This window comes from Lissotriton vulgaris, chromosome 4_1 (assembly GCF_964263255.1).
Source record: "Lissotriton vulgaris chromosome 4_1, aLisVul1.2, whole genome shotgun sequence".
NCBI lineage: Eukaryota > Metazoa > Chordata > Amphibia > Caudata > Salamandridae > Lissotriton > Lissotriton vulgaris.
In genome coordinates, this window is record NC_141691.1 from 1,197,355,654 (window position 1) to 1,197,383,305 (window position 27,652).

Here is a 27,652-nt window from a genome sequence, read left to right on the forward strand (position 1 = left end):
ACAAACTCCAAACAATATAGTTTGTCCTGAGAGGGCGTTCCCTCATTTGCATCGCTATGTGGTCATTACTTTGCATCTGGTCTGCACCCGCATCCTTTGAAGGACCACTTAGAGCTGCTCTCTCAATGGGTGAAAGGGCTTCCTTGGCCCCACCCCCAAACATCCTCCTGCAGATGGTTGGAGTGACTCGATGTACCCACTTGCAGGGTGACATCTCAATGCTCTTTAAATTGTCAGGGACTTGCTGTCAGAACAGAAAATCACGGAGCAGCATTCAAGCACATGCTTAGTATTTCACTGAATATGCTGCCCGCAAGGTAGCACGAATTTGCAGCTGGCCTTAGGGCAGCTAATTCATTGTAACAGAGTGCACTATTCCGATTTGTGCCTGTTGCTCCTGCTTATTGGTGGACTATGTTACTGGGGGGGTTTTGTCCAATGGTGTGGCCGGGTAGGACACGTTTCAATTGAAAGAAGAAAGAGGAAGACCCGGTCACTCGTTTTTTTGTTCTGCTCACTTTTTATTTAGGGCAGAATCATACACTAAGGTATTTAATCCTTATGTGTAACCATTATGTTTTTAGAAATTTAGGAAAAGAAATTGCAACAATTTTTACAAATTCTATGACAGTCCGAAGAATTACTTACTGTCCTACACAAGAACACATGTATTTACAATAACTCCAAATGTACATTACTTAGAAAGACAAAAAAAGAATTACACATTCATATAATTCTACACAGAAAACATTTAAACATAAATCGCTCATTAAGATTGAGAGTACCCAGTCCACATATTTTATGTCAGGCCACTAGAATAATTGTTTTTCTCTTTCTTTTGGCCTGATTGCGCATGGGGCGACTAATACAATAAACATTCAATTTATTTGTAAAAAAACAAAAGCCTTATGCGCAGTGAGAGGACATTCGGATTTAAGACGAATGAAGGGTCATAAGCCTGTAAGCCGACGCGTTTCTGAGCCTGTCTATATACTTGTTCAGGCTCGTCTTCAGGGCTTCGGGGCTGGGTACCTATATAAATACAAATAGAGGGCATGATAGGTTTTTGACCCTCTTTCGTGTGTCACTAAGACTGTTCGGCTTGCGTTATTGTTACCTTTTTACTTTGCAGTGTCACTTATAACTGTTCATCTGATCGATTTCTTTTGGGGGGACTCCTTGGGTTCTGTAATGGAAACAGTAACATGATATGTGTTTCCAGACGATCTTTTATTGCGTTATTTATTTGCTATCATCGTATGTTTCACTCACGTGTTTAGCAGCCAGAACGTTTTCTAGCAGGTTGTAGATCTCCTTTTTAAAGGGTGATTAACGCTGGCGCTACAAAGTCAACAAGCACGTATTTAGCAATATGGAATTATTTTAAAATCAGTGCATGAATTTAGCGGTATTACACGGGCAACTGATCGTATCGGCACTTACTTTTAAATGTTCAGTGGGCGCGGAGCGCCTGGCTTGTCTAATGTGGGACGCCACCTCTTATTAGTTGGCAGTAGTCGGCGCTAAAAGTTTAAGAGGGTAATATGTTTTAGTAAATCCTATTACAAGGTCTTCAACTGTTTTGAACGTTTTTGTTAAAAAATTGATAAAACACCTACTTGCACGGTGTTTCCGGGGATGCCAGACGCCGAGCCTCTGTTACAGAAGGCGTTGCTCGATCTCGGGTTTATTTGCAATGGGTGCCGGTAGCGCTGCAATCAATTAGCCGAGCAAAGGGTAGTTAGTACTTAGATGCTTGAGAATTGTTAGAGCATTTGCTGATTTTAAGCGCATATGTTCATTTACCTGTGGGTTAGTCGCTAGACGCTGCTGTTTGTTTCAGAGTTCCTCGGATGAGTGAAAGGCTGAAATCACAAGAGGGTTTGAAGCTATAACATGTGACTTGGTGCTTCTGGGACATGTAGTCCAAAAAATTCAGAGTGATTATTGTAAGGTGGTCTATACCACCTGCGGCCCAGTTATTGGTTTTGGCTTTCAGTATGTTCGTTCAGTCCAGCATTCACGCAGTCATATTTCAAAATTAAGTATGCCTCCCTTTTTGACAATAGTGTATCTACACTGCCTCCTCTTGCAGGGACTTGGATTTTTGATAACACTGACCACTTCAGTTCTTTTTCAGTGTGGCCTGAATCAATACAATGTTGAACCATTGGGGCATTCAGGACTTTTTGTTTGATCCTAGATCTGTGTTGGGTCAGTCTTTGTGACACTGTTTGTGTAGTTTTCCCAATGTAAAGTTTGTCGCACGGACAAATGATTACATAAACTACATTTTTACTCTTACAGTTTGTGAATTCCACGTGGGTCCATCTAATGTTGTGGTGTTCAAATGTGGTACCTTCAATAGTATTTGTGCACGAAATACAGTTGCCACACTTATGATGTCCTTTGACCGGGTCTAATTTCCACAGTGTGGGTAAGTCGCTTTTGGAAAGGGGCGACCATTCGGTCCCCCCGAACGTATGGTGGAGTACCACGATCCCCCCGGGAAGCCATCTTGGGCGGGAGGCGAGTCTCGGCTGGTATGCCCGAAGCGGCGTAGCCGGGGCGCGCCTTTTCCCGCCCTGGAGTGGGTTGTCCTAGACACTGACGCGGCTGGCCACGCCCTCGGAGGCAGGCGGGGGTGGGTTTACGCCCGCCCTGAAGACGGATAAAAGGAGCAACAAGCCAAGAAAGCATCCTCTTGTTCCTGTGCTCTGAAGCTGCACCTCCCCGCTGCACGTGAGCTCGAGACGGAACGAAGAGCCAATTTTGAGCGTTGTAATCTTTCTTTTTGTTTTACAGATATCTTCGTTGAGAATGCCAGGCAAGAAGGTCGGAAAGCGGGTCGGTACCGATCAGATGCTCCGCATGCTCATAAAGGAGGTAGCCGATTTGAAGAAGCAGATGGCGGCTAAGAACGGGGAGGGAGGACCGAAGCGAGTCATCGGACCAGCTTTGCCAGGAGTAGTCCCTGGTGGGAGAGGCAAGAGGTCCAAAAGGGGGGCACTTGGGGGGGAAACCCCGGTCCCCGATACCCCACTCGAGGAGCCAACCCCGGTTCCGAAGGAGGGGCATCCGACCCCCGTGACCGGGGAAGATATGCCTCCCGAGTTAGCGGCACAATTAGCAGCGTGGTTGGGAAGAGATAGTGAGGGCACCACGGCTGAAGACGCCCGGGCAGTAATGAGACAACTGCGGGAATCTAGAGAGGCTGCGAAGGCACCATCTCCTGTTACCCCGCCAGTTCCGGCGGCGGAAAATGCATCAGGCCCAAGTTCGGCGGCAAATGCAGCATCTGGTTCAGGAAAGCGGCCATTGCCGATTGCGGGGGAGGGGTCTGTACCTTCACGAAGGGAGAAGGTGGCTCAGCACGTTCCACTGGAAATTAAGGAAAAGATTTGGGCGAATAAGTATGTGAAAATTTTTTCTTTGCTTACCGACCATTACGTGATGGAGCATGTTAAGAGCCAAAAGGAGCTCATGCATCCGGGTGTTTGGCGCGCAAAAATGGCCGCCTTTAAGGTTGATGAGAACATAGGTACTTGGGGCAGAGCGTGGGGAATTTTTACCTCCATCATGGGCGAGCGCAGGCCCGAGTTGCTGACCGAGTTGCCTATTTATCAGTCACGTATCATGGAGTATTCCGTATCGTACGGGGGAAATCAGTGGTTCTGTTATGACAATATTTTTAGAAAAGCTAAGGAGCACGACCCAGTTCTAACTTGGGATTGTTTCGACTCCATTTCATGGCAAAAAATGGAGAGTTCAGGAATGTTAAAAGTGCCATTGTCAGGGAGTAACGGGGGGGAATCTTCCCGCCAATCCTCTGGGACACCCTTTCGGACGGGTGCAGGTAACGAGTACCACTCAAAGCCGAGTGGCAACGCAGGTAAAAAGGGGATTTGTTGGAATTTTAACAGGGGAAAATGTACGAGGCCCCAGGGGTCATGCAAGTTCAGACATGAATGTGGGGGGTGTGGGCAGCCATCCCATCCTGAGTCCATGTGCAGAGCCAAAACGGGTGATAACGGTGGTAGGGGAAGCGCCAAACAGGTCTGAAATAGTCCGATGGGCGCCTTTACCTACTCCGATTGATACCATGGCAATGATTCCTTGGCTCAACGAATACCCGGATCATGCTTCCGCTGGGGTGTTGCGAGACGGGTTTTCATATGGTTTTCGCATCCCAGTGGGGGATTTTCAGGGTGTAGCAAATTGTAAAAATCAACTGTCGGTCTTGCAGCATACGGCGGTGGTACAGGTAAAGATTGGGAAGGAGGTGACTCGAGGTCGTATCGCCGGTCCATTTGATTTGCCACCGGTTGCTAACTTTGTTTGTTCCCCTCTAGGGGTGGTCCCCAAGAAGGACCCGGGTGAGTTTCGGCTGATACATAACTTGTCAGCCCCACGTGGTCTTTCCGTTAATGAAGCGATAGACCCGGAAGTGTGTTCGGTGCGGTACGCATCTTTCGATGAGGCCGTTGCCATGTTGAATCGCCTGGGGCCCGGGGCGCTGATGGCAAAATCAGACATCCAGTCAGCGTTCCGGTTGCTCCCGGTGCACCCAGACGATCAGCGTCTCCTTGGTTTTATGTTTCAGGGTCGCTATTACATGGATAGATGTATGCCAATGGGGTGCTCGATATCCTGTGCCTATTTTGAAAAGTTCAGTTGTTTTCTGCAATGGGTATTCACAATTAATACGGGTTTTCAGCATGTTATGCATTATCTCGATGACTTTTTGTTTTTGGGGGCAGCCGGGGATCCTGAGTGCGGACAGGCTTTACATGAATTTTGTGTCTTAATGAAACAATTCGGTGTGCCATTGGCGCCAGGTAAGACTGTGGGTCCCTCAACTTTGCTCGAGTTTCTGGGGATCGAGCTCGACTCGGAAGAAGGTTGTTTTAGATTACCCAGGGAAAAAGTGTTAAAATTCAGGACATCCCTTGAAACATGTATTCGTGCGACAAAAGTAAACCTGCATCAATTGCAACAGGTGGTGGGTCAGTTGAATTTTGCCCTGAGAGTAATGCCAATGGCACGCCCCTTTTCCCGCTCAATTGCACAAGCCATGGTCGGCCTGAAGGAAGGACATCACCGCACGAGGCTCTCGGCAGAGGTTCGCCAGGACATGCGCATTTGGTTGGCATTTCTGGCGGATTTCAATGGTCGAATTGTCTGGAACAAACCGGCAGTGTCCTCCGAGGAGCTGGGGCTTTGGACAGATTCCGCGGGGAGTGTAGGTTTTGGCGCCATATTTGGTACACAATGGTCGGCTCAAAAATGGCCGTCATGGTGGCACGAGTGCGGGCTGACGAGTAACATTGCTTTCCTTGAACTCTTCCCTATTTTGGTGGCCTTGAAAACATGGCCGGAGGGTTTTCGTGATCACTCTGTGGTTTTCTGGTCTGATAACATGACTGTGGTTGAGTGTATCAATAGTCAGGCAGCACGTTGCAAATGGATTCTGAGACTGCTCAAAGAAATTGTGTTATTGTGTATGCAGTTGAATGTGCTCTTTAGGGCAAGACATGTCCCGGGGGTACTGAACCAAGCGGCTGATGCGCTTTCTCGTTTCCGTATGCAGGCCTTCTGGGGTTTTTTGCCCGCAGCGGACCTGGTGGCAGCACCCTTTCCCGAAGCTCTCTGGTCTCTCGGTGCCCCGAACTACAAAACCTCGTGGGAGAGAGTTTAGCACCCAGGACAAGGAAGGCATATGAAGGGGCGTTCCGTTCCTATTTGTCCTTTTTGGGTTCTGCTGGGGGGGAGCTTTGGGGACAGGAAGAGCTTGTCGTAAGATTTCTGCTGTCTTTACATCAGGCAGGCAAATCAGTAGCTACGGCCCAGAGACATCGGGCCGCCATTTCCTTTATGGCAAGGGCTCATGGGATCCAGGACCCGACAGCGTCTTTTGTGGTGCAGAAAGCGCTATGTGGGTGGCAACGCCTTAAGGGTCGCAGAGTAGATGAGAGGCACCCGATAGGTCTGGATAGGTTGACCCTGTTATTGTCCGTACTCCCGGCAACGTGTTCATCCCAGTACGAAGCAGTGTTATTCCGAGCTGCATTTGCGCTAGCATTCCATGGGGCTATGCGGGTAAGCGAATTGGTGGCGAAGAACAAGCGGGATACGATGGGGGGATTGTGCCGGGAGCACATTCAGGTCAGGGGGGAGACGATGACAGTCTCGTTTGTTAGGTCCAAAACCGATCAGGGTGCAAATGGGGACTGCATAATCATTCAGAGGATCCCCGGGTCTTCCATGTGCCCTGTGGTGTGCGTAGAGGAATATTTAGCGCAGAGGGTGGCATCATGGGGGGGGACCTTGTTGAGACACGCTGACGCCACCCCACTGACGAGGTTTCAGTTCCAGCGGGTGCTTGCGATGTCGATTTCGGCCGCGGGTTTGAACCCCGGCGAGTTCGGGACCCATTCCTTTCGGATAGGGGCTGCTACTGAGGCTACAGCCAGGGGTCTGAGTGTAGATGAAGTAAAACGTGTGGGGCGTTGGTCCTCGAACTGTTATAAAAGGTATGTGCGGTTGCACATGTTGTGAAGCTGCAATGATGTACTCACGCTTCTTGTTTTTGTTTGGTTTTCAGTTGCGCAAGCTTACGAGGCGGGGCGGACTGTGCAGTCGACCCGACACCTGGGGACCAGCGGTCAGACATCACCGGCTGCGAAAAAAGAGGTGTGGGTCGTGGGCCACTCATACGTGAGGCGTGCCGCGGACGTATTCAAAGCAGGTGACATGATTCACGTGGCTGGGGAATACGGGTACAGGGTGTCCTTCTACGGAAAGGGCGGGCTCTGTGTTGACCAGTTTCAATCCTTTTTCGAGGGTTTGTTAGGGCGGACAAGGTCACCACCGTCTATAATCATAGTCCATCTTGGGGGCAACGATTTGGTGGCCACTGGTAGACGACTTCTTCTTGAGGCAATGCTTTCCACAGTAAGTTGGTTGGCAAGAAGAGTTCCAGGGTGCACAATTGCATGGTCCCATATGATCCCACGGAAAGTGTGGCGGGGTGCTATTTCGGTTTCTGCTTTGAATCATTCAGTAAAGAAAATAAATAACAAATTGAGTAGATTGTTTCGGTCAAGTACACTGCATTCTGTTTCGCATGGTTGTATCAAAGGGGACGGTATGTATTTGGGGGATGGGGTTCATTTGTCCCGGGTGGGGAATGAGTTACTCATAGGAGACCTCATAGCTTGGCTAAAGAGTTTAAAGCATGACCTTTAGGCAGGAGTTGTTGTGGGGGGTCCGGATAGCCGGTCAGCTATCCGGCCTGTGGCGGTAAGGTCATGATCGGTGAGCAGTAATTGGAAGATCCCTATGGGGGGGCGTCACCCATTACGGATGGGAGCGCTCGGGGGAGGTGGCCATTGGCCCCTCAACGGGGAGGCGGTCCCTTCTAAGGATAGGCCGCCGGAAGGAAAGGAAAGGTGGTCAAGGCCCCTTCCTGGATAGGAGGGGCTACGGGCCCTCCTGGGGAATTTCCCGGGGCCAGGACATCTGCGACGGCAGATGGGGTAAGTTGTGTGGGGTTCGGGAGGGGGTTTACGCTACCTTTTAGACACCTCACACGAGTCCTCGGACGACCGTTAAATGGCGTCGAGTTCATTGGGGCCCCCGTCAAGTCCAAGGGAAATTGGTAGATGCACTTGAGGTACGCCTCTGTGCGGTCGCTCCCCTCACAAGTGAGGGGGGGTATTTCTGGTTTAGGGATCTGACACCGGTTACGACCTTGCCGTTGGCCCTTAACGTTAGGATGTACAATTTCAAGTCAAATGTTTTGTAGGATGTTAGTTCGGCTAGGAGAACCTTTGTATTAGAGATCTGTTAAGGTTAGCCAAACATCGTAATGTGGAAATGAAATTGTACATAATATGAAACTGTTATTTTAATGTTTTTGATTTTGTTTCATATTTTAATAAATACGGCCGGGGGGGTCACTCCCTCCCGCCTTCCAAAAGTTCAGAACCGTTTCCGGTTTCCCATCCTTGGGGATTGTGTTGAGAGGGGGTGACGGGTATCTCAGCCATATGGAAAGGGGCGACCATTCGGTCCCCCCGAACGTATGGTGGAGTACCACGATCCCCCCGGGAAGCCATCTTGGGCGGGAGGCGAGTCTCGGCTGGTATGCCCGAAGCGGCGTAGCCGGGGCGCGCCTTTTCCCGCCCTGGAGTGGGTTGTCCTAGACACTGACGCGGCTGGCCACGCCCTCGGAGGCAGGCGGGGGCGGGTTTACGCCCGCCCTGAAGACGGATAAAAGGAGCAACAAGCCAAGAAAGCATCCTCTTGTTCCTGTGCTCTGAAGCTGCACCTCCCCGCTGCACGTGAGCTCGAGACGGAACGAAGAGCCAATTTTGACCCACCCACCAGCCCCTGAGGACAGCGAGTTGTTTTGAATAAAGTTTTGATGTGGTAACTCTATTTCTTACAGGTTGTGATGATTGTCGTGATATTTTGAGTATGCAATAAAGAATGGTCATTTTTCAGTATGTTTTTCAAATAAAGTAATTCCGCATTAATGTTGATCAGTAATCATGCTTGTAATAGTTATGATTGTTTTGTAATTTAGTAATTTAGGTAAATTGTCGTATTTATTTTGGTCGGGCGGTAAGGTCATGATCGGTGAGCAGTAATTGGAAGATCCCTATGGGGGGGCGTCACCCATTACGGATGGGAGCGCTCGGGGGAGGTGGCCATTGGCCCCTCAACGGGGAGGCGGTCCCTTCTAAGGATAGGCCGCCGGAAGGAAAGGAAAGGTGGTCAAGGCCCCTTCCTGGATAGGAGGGGCTACGGGCCCTCCTGGGGAATTTCCCGGGGCCAGGACATCTGCGACGGCAGATGGGGTAAGTTGTGTGGGGTTCGGGAGGGGGTTTACGCTACCTTTTAGACACCTCACACGAGTCCTCGGACGACCGTTAAATGGCGTCGAGTTCATTGGGGCCCCCGTCAAGTCCAAGGGAAATTGGTAGATGCACTTGAGGTACGCCTCTGTGCGGTCGCTCCCCTCACAAGTGAGGGGGGGTATTTCTGGTTTAGGGATCTGACACCGGTTACGACCTTGCCGTTGGCCCTTAACGTTAGGATGTACAATTTCAAGTCAAATGTTTTGTAGGATGTTAGTTCGGCTAGGAGAACCTTTGTATTAGAGATCTGTTAAGGTTAGCCAAACATCGTAATGTGGAAATGAAATTGTACATAATATGAAACTGTTATTTTAATGTTTTTGATTTTGTTTCATATTTTAATAAATACGGCCGGGAGGGTCACTCCCTCCCGCCTTCCAAAAGTTCAGAACCGTTTCCGGTTTCCCATCCTTGGGGATTGTGTTGAGAGGGGGTGGCGGGTATCTCAGCCATATAGGTCGCTGAGTACCCAGATCTGCTCGAATTATTTGTTGCCCTATGTTTTTACTCTTTTTCAGGGCAAACAGAGGTTTTGGAAATGGTATGTCCAAATTAGATAACAGATGCCAACTTTTTAGTACTATGGCTTTGAATTTATTAGTTAATGGTCCATACGTGGTTACACAAACTAACTGTTCCAACGGAACTGGGGTTCGCCAATGAATTAGTGGTTCCCCCTATTCCATTCTGTACTACCTTTAGTGGCAGGAGGTCTATTAGTATTATTGAATCCTCATGTGCTGTTGGGCTCGTTCAATGATGGTCCCCATCAATCCTTGTCCCCAATTTTAAGAAGGGAGATTGCCAATTCCCATTGTGTTACCGTCCTATCTCCCTCCTAGATTCTCTTGGTAATGTTGCCGGGCACATAATTCTGGAACGTCTTCAGAATTTGGCAGACAATCTTAATATAGTGTCTGACCTTCAGTACGGATTTAGAGAAGGACTAGGCACAGTGGAGTAAGCCCTTAATCTGTCCCTTTTAGTGGGCAAATATGTTAGCGCAAAAGGTGGGCATTTACATATGGCTTATGTCGATCTAACAGTAGCCTTTGACTGTGTAAGCCATTCCAAATTATGGTCAATCCTTTTAGAAATGGGAGTGGAATCACCTCTTGTCACTTTTCTTCATAAACTTTATTCCGAACCTACGGCAAGCGTGAGGTATGGTCTGATGGGGGGACTCACGGCGTCATTCGGTGTGGAGAGGGGGGTAAGGCAGGGCTGTGTCCCGGCTCCCTTCCTTTTCATCCTTTACACCAACGGTTTGCAACTAGCTATGCTAGAGGGGAGCCAGGACCTGCCCTATATTGGAACACACCCTATACCGGCCCTTCTCCACGCCGATGATGCCATGATCGTAGTTAGGAATCCCCTGGAACTCCAACGCGCCGTAGAGAGGTAACGAAGTTTCATGGCCAGACTGGACCTTAGAATCAATATCAAAAAAGCATTTGTTATGCACTCAGGACCTAGACCCCAAAAAAATAAGGGATATTTTTATTGAAAACACAAAATTCGAGAAAACACACACACACCTCTATTTAGGGATTTTAATAGATGATAAGTCCTCCTGGAAACAGGCTATTGAGGCAAGAAAATTGCTTTTTCTGAGGGCGACTACTGCACTTGTAGCATTCGCACAGAGGCTAGGAAAAAGGCCTCCAACTGAAATGATTAAAATTTATCAAGCAAAATGTATTATCTCAGCGACCTATGGTGCTGGGGTTTGGGGACACGGAAAGGTGGACGCTCTCCAAAAAGTTGAGAACAGCTTTGCAAGATTTCTTCTTGCAGTCCCACAGAGTGCCTCGACTTATTCTTGCCACTTGGAATTGGGATTGGTGTACGTATCTGATATTGTTCAACTCCAACCAATTCTTTTGTGGCATCGTGTCTGGTGGTCCACAAAAACTGAATTATGTCGAAGCCTTTTGCGCGACTGCCTTTCGCATGAAAATGGGCACAGGATTGGTTGGCTCGCTTACCTCAAAGTTTTTATATGATCTGGGCCTGGCAAAGTACTATCACTCCCTTTTAACAATTTCAGAATTACCGAGAAAGGAGTTGAAAAAGTTATGTTTGTCACACTTGGACCCACTACGATTATCCATTGACGCTGGCAGACGTTCAGTTCAGGATTCGCTAACCATTCAGACTACTTTGGCTATTCAGCCTTACTTAACATATAAACTGAGTGGTTATGAAAGATTTCTATTGATTCGTTTTAGGTTCAACATTTTTCATCGTATGGTGACCTTTCCCCAAACAAATGATTGTTCTATGAACCTATTGCCTTGCCCCTGTGATGATGTATCTCCCAATCCCCGCTTCATACAGCCATTTTTTGTAAATTTTACAAAGAACCCAGGAAATATTGGTTATTGCCAATTTTAAAAACGTTGGGTCTTCGCAGATGCTGCCCTAGTTTCCTTGTATTGCAATTCTTGGAGGCAGAATGTTACGCGAAAAACATTGCTTGTTACCTCAAGTTTTGTATTAAGCACAGATACTAAAGCTTAGCCCTGTTAAAAATTGCACTAACAAACTTTGCACCATTTTTTATACCATATATTCTTGTTTATTGAATTTTTTAATGTGGGCTCTTTTTACCCTTGTATTTTATCTGTTGGTTTGCTTGTCAGTTCCTTTTTAAATCTTGTAATTCTAAATGAGATGAATTTTTATGTACTGTGCTTATGTATTTTTACATGTATTTTCATGGTTTTCCATTAACTTATGAAAACCGAATAAAGGAATTTGACTTGACTGACTAAAACATCACTGTCAATTTTCACATAACTGCACACTCTGTCATTGGACATGTATCAGTACACATTGCACACACACTCAATGATAGCACTCACTATAGCAAGAAAACATAATGACAACCTTCAAAGCAGCATTCAAGTACTCATACTGTATACTCTCTCAGGTAGCAAGCCTGTAACCAGACATATTTGTTCAAGTGGGCATGGCCCCAGTACTGACACAATATTAGGCCTGGGAGAATTTCAATTACGCCAGTTATTAGAGTCATTTTGTGTTACTCTATGACATGGAATTTTTGATAATGATGCTCAGGCTCATGCATTGTTATTAAGAGCAATTTACTGAAAAAAAACCCTACCGCAAGAGCATATTTAGTGAGCACGAGTAGCGTCTCACTCTTGCTATTCGTGTTCTGCTGAATTTAGTGCTATTTCTTAGTGCAAAATGATTTGTTGCATCCATTTTAGATGCAAGGGTGCATTTTAAGCTAAGAAAATAAGTTGGAGGAAAATCATGGCAGCTCGCTATTCATGCTCTATTACTTTTAGCAAAAACAACAAGTGATGGACCGAATGTGGATCAATGTCACACATTCCCCCAGTCAAAAGATCTGGGCCCAAATCCATCGTTTTTTTGCACTCCACACCACCCTGGGTTACACAATGGCGATATTCAAATCAGCTCTGACCCTGTTGCCCCATGGGAACAGTCCAGTCCGAACTACAAAAGCCATGTCCTTCCCAGAACGGAATCAAGCATCCGAGGACCGGACCGGTTTCGAGGTAACACCTCTCATCAGCCCGGCTAGCTTGACTCCAAGTGGTGTGGAGTGCCTGGGACCCACGTCTGGGCATCCCCAGCGCACTTAGGGCGGCAATTGCAAAAACAACAAGTGATGGACCGAATGTGGATCAATGTCACACATTCCCCCAGTTAAAAGATCTGGGCCCAAATCCATCGTTTTTTTGCACTCCACACCATCCTGGGTTACACAATGGCGATATGCAAATCAGCTCTGACCCTGTTGCCCCATGGGAACAGTCCAGTCCGAACTACAAAAGCCATGTCCTTCCCAGAACGGAATCAAGCATCCGAGGACCGGACCGGTTTCGAGGTAACACCTCTCATCAGGCCGGCTAGCTTGACTCCAAGTGGTGTGGAGTACCTGGGACCCACGTCTGGGCATCCCCAGCGCACTTAGGGCGGCAATTGCAAAAACAACAAGTGATGGACCGAATGTGGATCAATGTCACACATTCCCCCAGTCAAAAGATCTGGGCCCAAATCCATCGTTTTTTTGCACTCCACACCACCCTGGGTTACACAATGGCGATATGTAAATCAGCTCTGACCCTGTTGCCCCATGGGAACAGTCCAGTCCGAACTACAAAAGCCATGTCCTTCCCAGAACGGAATCAAGCATCCGAGGACCGGACCGGTTTCGAGGTAACACCTCTCATCAGCCCGGCTAGCTTGACTCCAAGTAGTGTGGAGTGCCTGGGACCCACGTCTGGGCATCCCCAGCGCACTTAGGGCGGCAATTGCAAAAACAACAAGTGATGGACCGAATGTGGATCAATGTCACACATTCCCCCAGTCAAAAGATCTGGGCCCAAATCCATCGTTTTTTTGCACTCCACACCACCCTGGGTTACACAATGGCGATATGCAAATCAGCTCTGACCCTGTTGCCCCATGGGAACAGTCCAGTCCGAACTACAAAAGCCATGTCCTTCCCAGAACGGGATCAAGCATTCGAGGACCGGACCGGTTTGGAGGTAACACCTCTCATCAGCCCGGCTAGCTTGACTCCAAGTGGTGTGGAGTGCCTGGGACCCACGTCAGGGCATCCCCAGCGCACTTAGGGCGGCAATTGCAAAAACAACAAGTGATGGACCGAATGTGGATCAATGTCACACATTCCCCCAGTCAAAAGATCTGGGCCCAAATCCATCGTTTTTTTGCACTCCACACCACCCTGGGTTACACAATGGCGATATGCAAATCAGCTCTGACCCTGTTGCCCCATGGGAACAGTCCAGTCCGAACTACAAAAGCCATGTCCTTCCCAGAACGGAATCAAGCATCCGAGGACCGGACCGGTTTCGAGGTAACACCTCTCATCAGCCCGGCTAGCTTGACTCCAAGAGGTGTGGAGTGCCTGGGACCCACGTCTGGGCATCCCCAGCGCACTTAGGGCGGCAATTGCAAAAACAACAAGTGATGGACCGAATGTGGATCAATGTCACACATTCCCCCAGTCAAAAGATCTGGGCCCAAATCCATCGTTTTTTTGCACTCCACACCACCCTGGGTTACACAATGGCGATATGCAAATCAGCTCTGACACTGTTGCCCCATGGGAACAGTCCAGTCCGAACTACAAAAGCCATGTCCTTCCCAGAACGGAATCAAGCATCCGAGGACCAGACCGGTTTCGAGGTAACACCTCTCATCAGCCCGGCTAGCTTGACTCCAAGTGGTGTGGAGTGCCTGGGACCCACGTCTGGGCATCCCCAGCGCACTTAGGGCGGCAATTGCAAAAACAACAAGTGATGGACCGAATGTGGATCAATGTCACACATTCCCCCAGTCAAAAGATCTGGGCTCAAATCCATCGTTTTTTTGCACTCCACACCACCCTGGGTTACACAATGGCGATATGCAAATCAGCTCTGACCCTGTTGCCCCATGGGAACAGTCCAGTCCGAACTACAAAAGCCATGTCCTTCCCAGAACGGAATCAAGCATCTGAGGACCGGACCGGTTTCGAGGTAACACCTCTCATCAGCCCGGCTAGCTTGACTCCAAGTGGTGTGGAGTGCCTGGGACCCACGTCTGGGCATCCCCAGCGCACTTAGGGCGGCAATTGCCAAAACAACAAGTGATGGACCGAATGTGGATCAATGTCACACATTCCCCCAGTCAAAAGATCTGGGCCCTAATCCATCATTTTTTTGCACTCCATACCACCCTGGGTTACACAATGGCGATATCCAAATCAGCTCTGACCCTGTTGCCCCATGGGAACAGTCCAGCCCGAACTACAAAAGCCATGTCCTTCCCAGAACGGAATCAAGCATCCGAGGACCGGACCGGTTTCGAGGTAACACCTCTCATCAGCCCGGCTAGCTTGACTCCAAGTGGTGTGGAGTGCCTGGGACCCACGTCTGGGCATCCCCAGCGCACTTAGGGCGGCAATTGCAAAAACAACAAGTGATGGACCGAATGTGGATCAATGTCACACATTCCCCCAGTCAAAAGATCTGGGCCCAAATCCATCGTTTTTTTGCACTCCACACCACCCTGGGTTACACAATGGCGATATGCAAATCAGCTCTGACCCTGTTGCCCCATGGGAACAGTCCAGTCCGAACTACAAAAGCCATGTCCTTCCCAGAACGGAATCAAGCATCCGAGGACCGGACCGGTTTCGAGGTAACACCTGTCATCAGCCCGGCTAGCTTGACTCCAAGTGGTGTGGAGTGCCTGGGACCCACGTCTGGGCATCCCCAGCGCACTTAGGGCGGCAATTGCAAAAACAACAAGTGATGGACCGAATGTGGATCAATGTCACACATTCCCCCAGTCAAAAGATCTGGGCCCAAATCCATCGTTTACCTCGAAACCGGTCCGGTCCTCGGATGCTTGATTCCGTTCTGGGAAGGACATGGCTTTTGTAGTTCGGACTGGACTGTTCCCCATGGGCACAGGGTCAGAGCTGATTTGCATATCGCCATTGTCTAACCCAGGGTGGTGTGGAGTGCAAAAAAACGATGGATTTGGGCCCAGATCTTTGGACTGGGGTGAATGTGTGACATTGATCCACATTCGGTCCATCACCTGTTTTGTTTGCAAATACCGCCATGAGTGCGCTGGGGATGCTCAGACGTGGGTCCCAGGCACTCCACACCACTGGAGTCAAGCTAGCCGGGCTGATGAGAGGTGTTACCTTGAAACCGGTCCGGTCCTCGGATGCTTGATTCCGTTCTGGGAAGGACATGGCTTTTGTAGTTCGGACTGGACTGTTCCCCATGGGCACAGGGTCAGAGCTGATTTGCATATCGCCATTGTCTAACCCAGGGTGGTGTGAAGTGCAAAAAAACGATGGATTTGGGTCCAGATCTTTGGACTGGGGTGAATGTGTGACATTGATCCACATTCGGTCCATCACCTGTTTTGTTTGCAAATACCGCCATAAGTGCGCTGGGGATGCTCAGACGTGGGTCCCAGGCACTCCACACCACTGTAGTCAAGCTAGCCGGGCTGATGAGAGGTGTTACCTCGAAACCGGTCCGGTCCTCGGATGCTTGATTCCGTTCTGGGAAGGACATGGCTTTTGTAGTTCGGACTAGACTGTTCCCCATGGGCACAGGGTCAGAGCTGATTTGCATATCGCCATTGTCTAACCCAGGGTGGTGTGGAGTGCAAAAAAACGATGGATTTGGGCCCAGATCTTTGGACTGGGGTGAATGTGTGACATTGATCCACATTCGGTCCATCACCTGTTTTGTTTGCAAATACCGCCATAAGTGCGCTGGGGATGCTCAGACGTGGGTCCCAGGCACTCCACACCACTGGAGTCAAGCTAGCCGGGCTGATGAGAGGTGTTACCTCGAAACCGGTCCGGTCCTCGGATGCTTGATTCCGTTCTGGGAAGGACATGGCTTTTGTAGTTCGGACTGGACTGTTCCCCATGGGCACAGGGTCAGAGCTGATTTGCATATCGCCATTGTCTAACCCAGGGTGGTGTGGAGTGCAAAAAAACGATGGATTTGGGCCCAGATCTTTGGACTGGGGTGAATGTGTGACATTGATCCACATTCGGTCCATCACCTGTTTTGTTTGCAAATACCGCCATAAGTGCGCTGGGGATGCTCAGACGTGGGTCCCAGGCACTCCACACCACTGGAGTCAAGCTAGCTGGGCTGATGAGAGGTGTTACCTCGAAACCGGTCCGGTCCTCGGATGCTTGATTCCGTTCTGGGAAGGACATGGCTTTTGTAGTTCGGACTGGACTGTTCCCCATGGGCACAGGGTCAGAGCTGATTTGCATATCGCCATTGTCTAACCCAGGGTGGTGTGGAGTGCAAAAAAACGATGGATTTGGGCCCAGATCTTTGGACTGGGGTGAATGTGTGACATTGATCCACATTCGGTCCATCACCTGTTTTGTTTGCAAATACCGCCATATGTGCGCTGGGGATGCTCAGACGTGGGTCCCAGGCACTCCACACCACTGGAGTCAAGCTAGCCGGGCTGATGAGAGGTGTTACCTCGAAACCGGTCCGGTCCTCGGATGCTTGATTCCGTTCTGGGAAGGACATGGCTTTTGTAGTTCGGACTGGACTGTTCCCCATGGGCACAGGGTCAGAGCTGATTTGCATATCGCCATTGTCTAACCCAGGGTGGTGTGGAGTGCAAAAAAACGATGGATTTGGGCCCAGATCTTTGGACTGGGGTGAATGTGTGACATTGATCCACATTCGGTCCATCACCTGTTTTGTTTGCAAATACCGCCATAAGTGCACTGGGGATGCTCAGACGTGGGTCCCAGGCACTCCACACCACTGGAGTCAAGCTAGCCGGGCTGATGAGAGGTGTTACCTCGAAACCGGTCCGGTCCTCGGATGCTTGATTCCGTTCTGGGAAGGACATGGCTTTTGTAGTTCGGACTGGACTGTTCCCCATGGGCACAGGGTCAGAGCTGATTTGCATATCGCCATTGTCTAACCCAGGGTGGTGTGGAGTGCAAAAAAACGATGGATTTGGGCCCAGATCTTTGGACTGGGGTGAATGTGTGACATTGATCCACATTCGGTCCATCACCTGTTTTGTTTGCAAATACCGCCATAAGTGCGCTGGGGATGCTCAGACGTGGGTCCCAGGCACTCCACACCACTGGAGTCAAGCTAGCCGGGCTGATGAGAGGTGTTACCTCGAAACCGGTCCGGTCCTCGGATGCTTGATTCCGTTCTGGGAAGGACAAGGCTTTTGTAGTTCGGACTGGACTGTTCCCCATGGGCACAGGGTCAGAGCTGATTTGCATATCGCCATTGTCTAACCCAGGGTGGTGTGGAGTGCAAAAAAACGATGGATTTGGGCCCAGATCTTTGGACTGGGGTGAACGTGTGACATTGATCCACATTCGGTCCATCACCTGTTTTGTTTGCAAATACCGCCATAAGTGCGCTGGGGATGCTCAGACGTGGGTCCCAGGCACTCCACACCACTGGAGTCAAGCTAGCCGGGCTGATGAGAGGTGTTACCTCGAAACCGGTCCGGTCCTCGGATGCTTGATTCCGTTCTGGGAAGGACATGGCTTTTGTACTTCGGACTGGACTGTTCCCCATGGGCACAGGGTCAGAGCTGATTTGCATATTGCCATTGTCTAACCCAGGGTGGTGTGGAGTGCAACAAAACGATGGATTTGGGCCCAGATCTTTGGACTGGGGTGAATGTGTGACATTGATCCACATTCGGTCCATCACCTGTTTAGTTTGCTATTACTTTTAGCAGCTTTTCGTTGCGCATAATGCATCCTCACATCCATTTTAGACGTGAGGGGGCCTTTTGTGCTAAGAAATAGAGCTAAATTCAGAATTACTCTGCTCATGTAATTCAAGTGCAATATTGCAAATTTATTTTGCCATGATTACACTACACAGAATTATGCAAGTTGCACCCACTTCTACACAATATTAGAGAGGGGCACTCATGACCAGTAACTTTTTCACAACATGGTTGGATTTAAAGTAGGGGTGTAAAAGTTGCAAAGTTTGCTGACTCTGGGTCTTCTGTATTTTCCTCAACATTTTAAGCTGTGTGAGATTCATTATGTTTAAATGAGAGCATTATTAGCAGCTCATTAAAGAAGTGTCACACTATTCCCATTGCAGCTCAATGTTGTGAGGGGTAGCAGGCTACTCCAACCACTTGCAGCTGCCATGTATGAGGAACCTTTAAGAACACTATACCTGAGGTTGTGGATGTCCAGCCTTAGCATTCAGCAATTTACTGCCATTGGATGTCGTTCGATCTTTGGGCTGGGAGTTCTGTATTTCAAATCATCACAGGTAGTTCAGTTGGATAAACCACAATACAAGTAAAGGCAAGAAAGTGTGTCTGCCTTTGTGGGGGTGACGTTTTTGAACCCTGAACACATTTATTTGCAAACTCTGAATGTTGTGCACCACTAATTTAAAGACAAAATTGCCAATACTAGGAGAAGACAGATCAAGGATACGGAAAAAAATATGTTCAAACTAGATCGAATTTAAATGCAATTTTATGAAAGCTGGTGGTAGATAGAAAGTACCCACAATGAATGTTGCCACAAAGGTGTGGCAAGTAGTGGATAGTTCAATATTATTTGATGAAACTCATTCCTCAGGCTTTAAACAAGCACACACCCATGCTTATCATAGTTTCAGACATGTTATGTTGAAGGAGCTTTACAAAGTGAGACTGTTGCCAGACAGCCACAGGAAAAATTAGCAGCTGACAAATCTTTGTCAAGCAAGCGCTCTTTTATGAAGAGACAATGGAATAAATTAGTCCCCGCCACCAGGGGACCAATCCTCGCCCTTACTTCAAATGTCAACACTGACGCCCAGCTACTTAATGACTGGATCGGGAACATGGTTTCTTCAATTTCCCCGGCAACACCCGCAATATCTAAACGTGACTCCCCATCCGCTCCCTGGTTCTCTCAGGATCTTAGATTACAAAAAGCAGACTGTAAAAGGCTAGAGCGGCTTTGGAGGCTAAATTACGAACCCCTAGAGAAAGTCTGATACAAGGAAGCATCCAAAAGACTGCATAAAGCCATTAGAAAGGCAAAAAAACAGTTCTATGTGAATTCTATTCAACAAGCTGAACATTCGAGTAAAGAAACCTTTAAAATAGTACAGTCTTTCTTTAAACCTATGTGTGTCGAGAGGGAAGTTCCCCCGTCGATCTCGTTGTGCAACAGCATTTCTGACTTCTTTGACTCAAAAATTAAAAAAGTCTATGAGTCTTTTGGGCCAGTGAAGATAACGGTAAAAAAGGATCTAGCTGACAAAATATCGGACTGCGCTACCTTGACACAATTTGAACCGATAGCTCTAAAGACGGTTATGCAAGAACTAAGTCGATGCAAGTCAGGATCACCTGACGATCCCTGCCCTCCCAAACTTTGGAATCTCATAGCTGACTTTGTGGCTCCCACCATTCAGCAAATATGGAATATGTCCATCTCATCCGGGGTGTTCCCGAATATTTGGAAACATGCCACTCTCCTCCCGCTAAAGAAAAAACCTAATGGGGACCCGAAGGACCTTAGTAATCTCCGTCCGCTCTCTCTGCTGGCAGCACCAGGCAAAATGCTTGAAAAAGTTATCCAGCACCAATTGAATCAGTTCATTGAAGATAATAAAATATTACATGAGACACAATCAGGCTTTAGACCCGGCTTTAGCACTGAAACAGCACTTATTGAGGTGGCAGAGTCAGTGAGGTGGTCGATGGATTCAGGAGACTCGGCTATGCTGGTGCTCCTGGATCTGTCGTCCGCTTTTGATACGGTCGACCACGCTATACTGCTGTCACGTCTGGCGGAGATAGGCATCCAGGACCAGGCTCTGGAGTGGTTACAGTCGTATCTGACCCAGAGATCACAGAAGGTGGCGCTAGGGGCCGTTTCTTCAACACCTAAAGCCCTCAGCTGCGGCGTCCCGCAAGGTTCGGCTCTTAGCCCACTTTTATTCAATATTTACCTGGCCCCGCTCTTCACGCTGATTGCCAACTGGGGGATCACGGCAATCTCATACGCCGACGACACTCAACTGGTGTTTCCATATTCAGAAGTGTCGGAGGCATCTTTTTTGAGCTTCAAGGGCTGTCTCCAAGATGTGGCCTGCTGGATGAACACAACTAAACTAAAACTTAACGCCAATAAGACCGAAGTGATCTTCTTCGGCAAAGGCCCCTTCCTCCATCTGAACTCTGGTGGCCGGCAGAGATGGGTCAAGCCCCCTCGCCTAGCCACTCGGCTAAATATCTAGGGGTACGATGGGACGACAATCTGTCCTTTGAATCACACATCCAGCAAGTAGCTGTCTGCTGTCTGTGTAAGCTGAGGAATCTTCGCAAGATTCTACGACTCTTAGCAGCAAGTTGCCGAAAAACTGTAATCCATGCCACAGTGACATCTAGGCTGGATTACGCCAATGGCCTGTACCTGGGCTTACCAAAGTACCTTATACAGCAACTGCAACTGGTCCAAAACGCGGCTGCGAGACTATTAATGCGAATCCCCTTCAAGCACTCAGTCTCTCCGCACCTTCTCTCCCTTCATTGGCTACCAGTAGCAAGCAGAATAAAATTTAAGGCACTTACACTGGCCTTTAGATCTTTGTACGGCAACTGTCCTAACTATCTGAAAGCACAACTGCCAAGATACTCCCAAGCTCGCTCCCTCAGATCCAACAGCCGTGTTCAGATTGCAGTTCCTAGAGCAAAAAGAGCTTGGCTGGGAGGACAAACTTTCTCGGCCAATGTGGCGACACTTTGGAACTCCCTGCCCCCTGCTCTTCAACAGGCCCCCTCCGAGTTATGCTTCAAGCGTCTGCTGAAAACCTGGCTGTTTGCCGAACCGCGCTAGACGTCACCATCCCTAGCCCTCATGGTCAATAATTATCTTGTTAATATAGCGCCGGGACCCCTCCCTGTGAGGTAGCTGTTTGCGCTTTATAAAATTCCGTATTATTATTATTATTATTAAAGACAATTGGGCATGGGAGGGGATGGGAGGGTGGGAGCCTGGTTTGCATCCATTTGAGGAGCGTAGCTCGCTTGGGGACACTATTTACATTTCCAGTCGCAGGAGACATAATTGATCAGACAGCAGTCCTTCCCTTAGGGTGTGCCAGTGAATGGGGAATTCACAGTTTGCTTTAAGATTATGCTCTGTGCCCATAAACGCAGAATGGCTCCTATTTGGATGATTGAGAGGGCTGAGACTGAACTGTCTAGGAAAAGCCAGGACCCTTTCATGGATTCCTCAATTTCGCACCTACCAGACAGCTAACATAACTTGGACAGGCATGCACATTTCTGCAACAAAGTGAAGCATGGGAGCCTCTTATGCCACATTTACTTGCATGAGGAAAATATTTGGCTTTAGTACGCATGCAGTAAAAACACAGGCTTCATGATATGAGGCAGAAAATAGGGGGCAAAGGCAAAAAATAAAAGAGAAACCCGAACTATAACCTTCGTAATAGACTCTGCACTTTCTAAATTATAGCTGTGGTTTTCAGAATTTCCGCCATCAGTTCTCGACATGACACATTTACAAGTGTATGTCACCACTGCAGTAAAGAAACAGTAGTAAGTCCAGCACCAAACATGGCCAATCACTGATACTGTATCCCACTGTCATAGAAGATAATGGATGTTGGGATTTAAAATAAAACCCCATAGGAAATAATGTTAAATTGAATTAAATTGTATAAAATAGTTAAATATAGATATGTATAATTGAGTTTTGCAAAATGTATGCCAATATTATTCAAATATAAACTTTTTTAAATAAATTCAAAATATTGCTACATTACATTATAATAACAATATTTATAAAATACTTTAATGTTTTCTATACATCACTTTATTTATTCACTGATGCGTAATAAAAACAAATACTTTAGTTTTTTTGTTTTTAATTTAAGCTTCCGAAAAATCATTGTAATTGAATATATTTTAATGTGCTACTTTTTAAGTTTACCTTACTTTTTATCATACTGTGATCTCTGCCCTGACTTTGGAGTCTCCCTAATTCTATTAAAAAAATGTTGTTAATAAATATTTTTTTTATTTTTTTTATTTGAAAAGAATCTAAGCAGTCTAAACAATACAAATTTAGATAAGACACTAATACATATGACTGCTGATAGGAAAACAAAAAATAGCTAAAGAAAACCAAAAGACAAAGACAGATGAGGGAGGGGCAAACGGAAAAAAATCAGTAACTAAATCAGCCAGGGAATGATCAGGAAAAAGCTGAGCCCGTAGCTGGCTTATAATTCTGGCAACTTTCTCCCCCCCCCCGCCAAAAGAGTGTTAACTTTATCTCATATATCTTGCCAAATAATGCCCATCGATGATGTACTGTGGGGAGCATCGAAACCGCCCAATTTCTCGCAATACAAAATCAAGCTGTTACAATAGCAAGAGAAGCAACCGTAGAGATACGCCTATCTGCTAACCATTTATGGCCAACTTAATATCCCTACTATTAAATTGCAGACCACATTGTAAGTGCTGTGAAAGTGAGTGTGCAATGTCTTCCCAGAATTGTGAAAGATGTGAACAAATGGCAAACATATGAACAATATCTGCATCAGGGAGCCGACATCATGGGAAGCTTTTCCTATTCACATTACAACTTTGATCTCTGTCCCATTTGCTGATTTTCTACCGAATGTAGTATAGCATACAGAGTTTTAAATTGTTGCAATTTCAAGTTACCAGAGGTTATGAAGGAATAGTCAGCTTCAAAAGCATCCAATAGATCAGATACCTGGACCTCGGCCCCAATAATAAGGCTTCACACCAGAAACACCCATGTAGGACGAGCAGGTCTTGTTCTTTTTCTTGTATATGTTATATGCATTCAAATGTGAATGCAGTTAATTTAAATTTAAATTTTTTTGTGAAATTCTACACTCTGCCTGTTGGATTTGGGGGAGGCTGGAAAACATTAATGCAGTCTAGCCCAGCCATCACAGCTTAGCTATGACCCTGTAATATAATTAATTTGGCGATCTAGTTTGCATATCAGCTATCATTATTTTAAGCTCAAGTTCAAAATACTTTATTCTGATACAGTCATATCCATAAAAACACAAGTATAACAATTTTAAAATACACAAATGAATGCTCACGATAAAATTCCTTGGCCATATACATAAATACAATATATTTAAAATATGTCAATTTGGTGCAAAAACTCATGCATAAATAAATCAGAGGTCTCAGAGGCTAGACATCATATGGCGTGCTCAGACGGCAATTCTCAAGAAAGTGCCAGTGCGAAAAACCAATTCTTCATTAACCAAAGAGAGTAACCTCATGTAAGCATTTTCCAAACTGATAGGTGTGATTTTAAAAGAAAACTGAATTAGGAGCTACTTAGCCTATTTTATATAATAATTACAAAAGAACAGAAAATGTAAGATAGTTTGGCCACTCTGACCATCGCACAGACAAGTTAAAGAATCAAGGTTTGCGTAGTGGCCGAGAGGGAAACACAATACAAATGTTCTAGTACCTGCCCTAAGGCGAATGAGGATACTCCTCTCCCAATGACTCATAGGCAGGGTGAGATAGCTGGCTAATGGGTGCATGGTCTGTTCAGTGGTCATAAAATTGAGGACAGAAGGTTCTTGGATTACGTCTCTGTCCTTTCCGTTCTATAAAGTGTGTACAGTGTATTCCAAAGGTTTTATGTGTAGTCTCAGCTGTGCTTTGGTTTAAAAGAGGCTTCCTAGGTTAACACTGCATAAGCTACGGTACGCTCCGCACAACCATTAGATATCCTTCCCTTTCTCACACCCAATGCATTCAGCTATGGTCTCTCTCGTTAGTGATGCAGCCAGCTTTTTCTATAAAGATAGCCAAAAGGGGGTGGGTCGAGCCCTGATAAAGTGCTCTATAAAATTTAAATTGAGTTCCTTATGGCAGATGTACTTAGCTGTGGAAATTGGTACACCTAGTAATTTCCAACAAAATCTGTTTTCTTGTTGTTGGATGCAGTGGCTCTTGGTGATTTCCCAGACCTCAGCGCCATAAGTGGCTTTTGGGACGCACTGAGATTTAAAAAAAAATTAAATGACTCAAATTGCACCTGTTCTCTTTGGGCATGGAAGACTAAGAATAGAATTGGTGGCCTTTGAGAACTTGCTCCTGCAATACACCATGTATTCAGTCCAGGAGCCATTCTCAGAAAAGACCAACCCAAGATAAGGGAAGGTGCTAGTACTTTTCAATTTCTGGTCTCCCATGACCATAAAATTAAGATGACGTTTCCTTGGTCCACAAGTCATTATAAAAGATTTTTTTAAATTGGTACTTAATTCCAGGCTAGCCATATGATCAACAAAACCTTGCACTAAGATGTGTAGGGAGTTTGGAGTGCGGCCCATAAGGACCGCATCATCGGCATACAATAGCACGAGGAGTGATTTGCCATTTATTTTAGGGACATCATGGATCAATGTTTTGAGTGATTTGTACAGTTCGTTGTTGTAAATGATGAAGAGGAGGGGGGCTAGGACGCATCTATGTCTGACCCCCCTGCTTACTTTGATTGCTTCAGTAACTTCACCCTCGCTGCTTATCCTGACCCGGGCCTTAAGATCTTTATGGAGGAGCGCTAAAAAGTGCACCAGGGGCTTGTCCAAACCATAGGCCAAAAGGATGGCCCAAAGTTTGACCTATTAACAAGGTCAAATGCAGAGGTCAAATCCATGAAGGCCAGATAGATTGGCGAGTCCCCAGCTATGGTATATTTGCCCATAGTTAGATTAAGATTTAGGCATTGTTCATTGGTGCCTACTTTACTCCTAAATGCCAATTGGTAGGGCTCTAGGTTGCCGCTTTACTCAGCCTACTCTAATATCTCATTGTATAGAACTCTGCCCAGGATTTTTAGGGTGTTGTCTAATAGAGAAATGGGCCTGTAGCAGCTAGGTTGGGAGCAATCATTATTTTAAATACACAGAATGCACAATTAAATTGTATAGCTTTAAACTGGGAAAATAAGTTGGTAGGATAACATTTTGCAGAATCACTGAATGCTAAAGGACCATTATGCACATCACGTTTGAGACATATGTAATAAAAAATAGTCTGATCAAGAGCACTGCCCCTGCTCTCAGGACCATTGTCCGACATAATGACAGAGTTAAAGAGGTACAATGTCAGCTTAACGGTCTACGCTCAAAATGCCACAAGATATGCCAATTTGTTCTAAAAAAAAAGCAACAGCTGTGCTACAAATAATAATAAATCACTCTAAACAACTCAACTGCCCCCCATAGCAGCAGATAATGTCATTCATTCAGGGGGATTTTTGGTCAGACCCAGGCAATGTTTACATGATGACACTACTAGCTTAGTTCATCAATGGGAACACTAGAAGTCAATCAGTCAATCAGCACTAATCAGTATCCAAATGCCCAGTAACATGTCACCAAAGTCTCAAGGAGGATTTGTGGCAGGGCTCCTCCAGCCCCTTAAAGTACAGCATAATTACCACCACATTTGTCCATCTTTGTAGGTCCAATGTGTTAGAACTGTCACCATTAGGATAGTCTTTCCCAAATTTGTTGCCTTACTCCTCTATATTTTGCTGAACTTGTTCTTGTTGGCCTTAGGATTTTGAAAACGTTACCCCTTCTAATCAGTGCTGTTGTGCTTGTACCTTCTCCACAAACAAGGTGGTATTTGTATTTCCAACCACTTTTTTCACTTACATTTTTTAAATTGCATATCTCCAACTATACTAATTGAATTCTGTCATTTGCGCCTCAAGTACTTTATAACATTTTAAAATTTTTAGATGCTGCATAAATACTTGACAAATTGCCTCTAAGTCAAGCCTGATTGCTTGTGCCAAGCTACCACAAGGTTAAGCACAAGTAATTTGGGGCTGGCTTGTGACTTTACCCTGCCAGAGATTTAGGTTGCTGCTTGGGTAATGTTTCACCCCCCCCCCCCCGCCCCCCAACCAGTAACCCAATTTTCAACAAATTGGGACTGGAGACTCAGTGCAGGTCCTCTCTTTCTCAAATTGTACCTTATTTGATGTAATACATTTCAGAAGTCCATTGCAGGTTGCAGCTGACAGTTTCCACAGGCTCTTTTCTTGTACCTTATTCCTTGCTGCCTTTACTAGCAGCCTAGTGGAGAAATACCTATGGTGGGTGTGTTTTTTGGGCCGTTTCTTTACACATGAATCTGTCGTTCATGAATGAATCGGTGGGTCCTTTTCTACAATATCTTCGATGCCACTTGTGAAGCTCAGTATCAACATGAAGGCAGGCTAAAATGAACAAGTTTAATACGTATTGACAGGTACGAGTATTAGCATCTGTAAGTTTCTAACACATATTCCACCAGGATATGTTATTCCTAGCCCAGCCTGCCTCATATGATGCCCCTGGACATCTGACGGAACTCCCACTCAGCCAGAGCATACTTGCATTTCATTCCAATAAATAGCCAGGAAGCTCACTTATTCCCACCACACCCACCATTCACGCCATGTACTCGGATACCAAACCGCCACAACAAATAGGAGTGGATTTTCATACCCCTTCATCTGACACCTTCAAGTGAAAGGGATCCGGATATTTAGCTCATGTACAAAGTTTTTTTTTTCCTTTATCAATTAATTGTATTGTATGTATTGTTTCACCTTATAAATATAAGCCATACAATTTAAGAACATTAAAATCCCGATTCCAATGCGTGAATACATCAGAAATAAGTGTAAATCAGCAAATTCATATCATACACAAGAATAAGACAAGTGATAACAAAATAGCTTACACGCATGTTGTGAACTCATCCAAGACGAATGGGGGCCTTCACATGCTCTTGTCAAAGTGCTCATTACAACTCGCTGGTTGATCGTTGTGCACTTTTGGTAATCAAGTTCATAAAACCATGAGAAGTTCCGAAGAGGCTGTCCAGAGCTGTTGAAAAGCGTGCTAAGTAAGGTGGTCACATCCCTTACCTCGAGGACTCACCTAATGGGCGCTGTTTAAGTGCTTCGTGCATTGGCATGTTGACAAAAACTGTTTCTATAACACCAAATTCAATCAAAAGAACCAAATATGTAATTTTATAACAGATTCATTCAGAGCAATCATTTTTCTTGAACATCTGCTCTAATTGGCAACCAAGAG